This window comes from Cajanus cajan, chromosome 10 (genome assembly GCF_000230855.2).
Source record: "Cajanus cajan strain Asha chromosome 10, NIPB_CcT2T_4, whole genome shotgun sequence".
NCBI lineage: Eukaryota > Viridiplantae > Streptophyta > Magnoliopsida > Fabales > Fabaceae > Cajanus > Cajanus cajan.
The window spans coordinates 16111852-16117851 of NC_138526.1; positions in this window are offsets into that span (position 1 = coordinate 16111852).

The following is a 6000-nucleotide window of genomic DNA, read 5'->3' on the forward strand; positions in this document are numbered from 1 at the left end:
AAAACAATAGTTTTACTTTAACAAGTGTTTTTTCTATACTTATTTTTGCTCAAGTAATGTTATCTATATTCTTTTAAGAGTTTTGTTTTATGCATTATTATTGTTAAGGTTTTTACATTGCACTAAATAAAAATTATTCAAAGTATAGTTTTTAAAATAATTATTAGAAAATTTAACCATTTTTAATTATATAAAATTCACAATTTGATAATAATATATTTACATGATTCTTTAAAACATTTTTATTGGTTTTGTACCTGTCTGATGGCACACTCGTAATCTTCTGGGATGAGAAGGGCTGAACGGGAGCTTCTGGTGGACTCTTCAGAGGGGGGAGGTACCTGCAAAAGGCATTCCGACGCTCAAGTCAGGACATGCACGATTTTCTAGGGTAATAAATGAACAGTGACGTACCTCGATATAAATGACCTATTTATACTACAATTGATGGGCCTTGTCAATCGTGGGCCTCTTCTGAGGCTTACCAAATTAGGTAATATGACGCTGATCAGCTAATTATGTCTTAATCATGCGCTTATCCTTGTTAACTGTGATCTGTACTGTAATCCGTTTTACCCTTCGGCATATCGCCGAGCCGACAGGTTAAGGCTAGGGAAGTTGAACGTCTTCGGCTGTTGACCGGGCTGACAGATGCTTATTCGGTTATCCTACTTGATCGGCGTTTGGCCGAGCCGACATGTAGTATACGGAGATGCATCATGATGCTGTTTGTATCGGCCTTCAGCCGAGCCGATATTGTTAGCAGACTATTCTCTTCCTTCGGCTGTATGTCGAGCCGATGTTAACGTCAAGGTTTACATAGGCATGGTTCACTTCGCGTGGGTATCTAACGGAACGGCACGTGTTGGTCCACGTGACCGATAGGGTTCTCCTGGTACACAAGGCCCCCAGCCTTGAGGAGCGAAATGACGCAAAGGGTAAATGTGGTATTTCGGTTGTTACTTCTTTTGAGGGAAGGCCAAGGGTTATAACTTCTGATGGGAAGCGAAGGGTTGTAACCGTTGGGCACTAATGACGCATACGAGGGGTTATAGCTGCTGATGGAATGTGAAGAGTTGTAACCATTGTTAGAATACCAAAGGTTATATTCGTTGGGTATTAATGACGCATGCGAGGGGTTATGCATCATGAGCCATTGGATCTAATTGATCCAACGGTGTGCAGAGGGGTGCGACGTTTGATATAATTGCAAGGAACGCCTATAAATAGGCATGTGGTGGGGACTTGAAAGGTACGCGTTTATTACTTGTTCCGAGCCGAAGTCAAAGTGCAGTTGTAGCGTTCGAGCGTTTTCATTGAGATCAACCAAGCTCCACTTAAAGGTACGTTACTATGGCAGATAGGGACGTTGTTCACATCGGCTCTTCTGGGGACACGAGAGACTCCGCTGGCACCGGGTCGTAAGAAGCGCCGAACCGAGGCAACCACTCGGCATCGGCTTCGAACAGGGAGGAGAACATAGAGTCCATTTCAGGGTCCGAGGGTCGACCGGATGAGAGTGAATCTTCATCAGCGATAGTGTCTGAGGATCGTCCGGTCAGGGGTGGTGGAACTGGTAGGCGTTTCGGTCCCATAGACACCCCTGGCTACTCGTGGGTGCATGGGGAGGTTGGTAGCGTGTACTCTCGGTATACCGACAGGATGCTATCACTCTTTTCATTTAGGCCACGAAGTGCTTGACTTTTCCCGAGGAGGAGGAGCCTTCTGCCATCTTCTTTCAGCTATGCCGAGGCGACGGAGGGCCCAACCCCGATTTCGTATACCTGGATCAAGAGTCGTGCAAGTACCAGTTTTTTTACGTATACGATTACATGTTTCGAGATTTGAAGGTGACGCTTCCCTTCGATGATTATTTCGTGGGTATATTGCGACTTTTGAATGTGGCGCCAAGCCAAGTTCATCCGAATACTTGGGCGGCTATGCAAGGTTTCCGACAGCTTTGCTTGGCAGTCAACATCAAGCCTACCCCGCACTTGTTTCTTTACCATTATTCGTCTCGGCCAACGAAGAAGGCTAAATGGTTGTCGCTGGTTCGGCACGGCAACTGTTTGTTGCAGCCTTACACCACCTCCTATAAAAATTTTAAAATAGGATTTCTTAAGGTGATGATTCGACCGGCAAGAGGAAATAAGTATTTCTTTGATGCCGAAAGGAGACCATTGTTTTCGTTGTACTGGACCCAGAAGCCACGAAAATACGACACGGTGTCCAAGTCTCGAATGTCCCCAGAAGAGAGGGCTAGTTTAAATTTTCTCGAGAAGTTGCCTCGGCCTCTACCATGTCGACCCCTGGTCCGATTGTGTGAATCGGCCGATGTAGTAGAAGATTTAATTGGTATAGTAATTTTCCTACTGATGTGAATTCTTGCGTTATCATTGATTTTGACTAATGATGTGCAGGTATCATGGCGAGTTATGGAGATGATGACTTGGATATCCGCCGGCTGATCGGTAGCCGAGTGGCGGCACCGACGACTACAAGAACCATGGCTGAAGGGCGCGTGGGTGGAAACAACACTCCTGTCCCTCAAGGTGGCGGGACGAGATCGGCCCCCAAGGTGACGAAGGGAGGCAAGGGGTCGAATAGGCCCCAAAGTGAAAAAAGAAGGCTCGCGGATACCCGGGCCGAGGAACAAAGCTGTCAGGCTAAACAACAACGCCTGGCTACCCCAACCGTTCCCTAGGGTTTGGTCGGACCAAGTTTCCTGGATAATAATGTTAACGCTCAGGATTTTCTGAGCCAAGACTTGACCTCTGAATCGGGTCAAGGAGTGTTGAGTCGCACGACCTCGGCTCAGAATTGGAGCTTCTTCTGTGAGTTCCAAGTGCGTGCTATGGTCGTGGCACAGAGCATTGTGATGGAGCCGAACGGTGAGGCCGATGGGCTTCTTCGGCAACTGGCTGAGCAGGAAAAGTCTCTCCAAGAGACGTTGATGGCGCTTACTGACGCCCAAACGACCAATAGCAAATATCAGGCCGAGCTAGATCGCCGGGGGCGAACTGCTGACGACCTGGCTCTGAAGGTTCAGCGTCTTGAGCTGGCCTTGAAGAATGAGACAGAGAAGGTTGCTGTTCTGGGCAAGGAGTTGGATGCTGAAAAGATTGCTTTCGGGGCTTATAGGGAGAAGGTCCGCAACAAGGTCCTCTCTCAGCATCAGGTTGGCTTTGCTCAGGCGCCTCGGCAAGTATGCTTCTTCGGCGACTTCCCCCCTGAATTTCATCTTGATATGACGAAGGATTTCTTCCAGGGGAAGTTGGTGGACCTGTCCTCCATCCCTCCAGACCAACAAGCCGACGAGGAAGCCCCGGCACCGCCAGCTGGGCCGAATGAGGAGGAGACGGCGTATGAGGAAGGTGCGCCTGAAGATGGTCCGGTTCATGGGGAACCGGAAGTGGGGTCTTAAGCTGTTAATTTTGTTGTAATGATGGGCCGATAGCGCCCTTTTTAATGTACTCTTTTGGGCCGCTAGTGCCCTGTTTAATGAATCTGGATTTCTTTTGTTGTCGTATATTATAATTGCCTTTTTTCGTGATGAAAACTCTAAGTTAATTTAAGCTGCGTCCTTGGCCGAGAGAGATCTCGGGAGGGAAGATGTAAAATTAATCGTAAGTCACATCCTTGGCCGAGAGAGATCTCAGGAGGGAAGACTTGTAAATAACGTAAGCCACATCCTTGGCCGAGAGAGATCTCGGGAGGGAAGACTTGTAAAAATCGTAAGTCACATCCTTGGCCGAGAGAGATCTCGGGAGGGAAGACTTGTAAATAACGTAAGCCGCATCCTTGGCCGAGAGAGATCTCGGGAGGGAAGACTTGTAAATAACGTAAGCCACATCCTTGGTCGAGAGAGATCTCGGGAGAGAAGACTTGTAAATAACGTAAGCCACATCCTTGGCCGAGAGAGATCTCGGGAGGGAAGACTTGTAAATAACGTAAGCCACATCCTTGGCCGAGAGAGATCTCGAGAGGGAAGACTTGTAAATAACATAAGCCACATCCTTGGCCGAGAGAGATCTCGGGAGGGAAGACTTGTAATTTTAACAAAACAAAGATTATGACAACCTTGAATGCTTGAAATGTATTCTCATTAATGGATTGATGCCTCGTTAAAAACCTTGCCGACCAAAAACCCCTTTTCAGGTTTTTATAAGGGGGAAAAAGATCAGTCAAGGAAAAGAGTGCATCGTGATACATATACATTGTGTAGGTGTTACAAAATTGAATTTAACTGTAGTATGTCTTCAGGTGGGTAGAATTCCAAGTTCTTGGAATGACCTTGCCGGACAGTTCTTCCAACTTGTATGCTCCATTGTGGATTGCATGCCGTATCCGGAACGGTCCGTCCCAATTGGCCGAGAGCTTTCCTTCAGAGGGGTTGCGTCTTGCCGACCCAGTTGCTCTCTAGACGAGGTCGCCTTCATGAAATGTCCTTGGCTTTAAGTTGGAATTAAAGCGTCAGCTCATCCGTTGTTTACATGCTTCGGCCACAACCTGCGTCTTTTCTCGCACCTTGTCCAGAACATCGAGCTCAGCTCGGAGTGAACTGTCATTAGATTCCTCATGGAAGTGCTGCCGCCGGAATGATGGCTCCCCCACCTTTACCGGGATCATCGCATCCGCGCCGTATGTTAGGCGAAAAGGCGTCTCCTTAGTGGTGGATTGTGGTGTACATCGGTACTCCCAAAGGACTTCCGGTAACTCGTCAGCCCATGCTCCTTTTGCCGAACCTAGTCTCTTCTTCAATTCTGTCAGTATGACTTTGTTGGCTGCTTCGGCCTGCCCATTTGACTGAGGATGTTCCACTGATGTGAACCGGTGCCGAATGCCGAGGTTTTCAAGGAAAATGTTGAACTTCTTGTCAGTGAATTGAAGGCCATTGTCCGAAATGATGGCATACGGGATGCCGAAGCGGGTAATAACATTTTTCCAAACGAACTTTTGGACATTGGCTGCGGAGATGCGGGCGAGCGATTTGGCTTCTATCCACTTTGTAAAGTAATCCACCGCGACGAGAAGAAATTTAACTTGCCCCCTTGCCACAGGGAACGGTCCATGCACGTCTATACCCCATAAGGCAAACGGCCATGGGGAGCTGTACTGTGCAACTCGGCTGCCGAAGCGTGGATGAGGTTCCCATGCCTTTGACATTGCACACATTTTTTAACAAACTCGGCACAATCTCCCTTTAGGGTTGGCCAATAGTAGCCAGCTCGCAAGACTTTGGCTGCCAAAGTTCGTCCCCCTAAGTGGGAGCCGCAGATACCTTCGTGGATTTCCCTTATTACGTAGTCAGCTTGGTGATTGTCAATACATTTGAGCAGCGGGGTGGAGAATCCTCGCCTGTAGAGCTCATCGGCCACCATGGAGCACCGAGCCGCTTGTGTTCGTAACTTCTTCGCTTCCATCGGGTCGGTTGGCAACTCCCCTCGGACAATAAAGCTCCGAATGGCGATCATCCAGGTCGGCGTTTCAGTACCGGTTGTCATACACTCAACTGTCACACTTGGGGAAGGAATCGTCCTTGAGCTTTTGGAAGAGGTGGTAGTATTGCAACAGATTGGAGTCTTTGACCTAAAAGTTATCATTGACCTGTTCGGCCACGATCTTCGAGTCGGTCCAGCATATGACTTTTTTCACACCCATTTCGGTTGCTAACCGCATCCCGGCTAGTAAGGCTTCATATTCCGCTTGGTTGTTGGATGCTCGGAAGCCGAAGCGAAGGGACTGTTCAACTGTGATGCCTAAAGGACTAGCTAGAATTATCCTTGCCCCACTACCTTGGGCATTGGAGGACCCATCGACATGCATGGTCCACGGCTCGTCTTCAAAACGGCCCGGAGGAGTGAGCTCGTTGACAAAGTCGACTAAGTGCTGCGACTTGATGGGGCCTCTCGGCTCGAAAGACACGTCGAACTCTGAGAGCTCGACCGACCATGCCATCATCTGGCCGATAATTTCTGGTTTCCTTAGGACTTTTGCAAT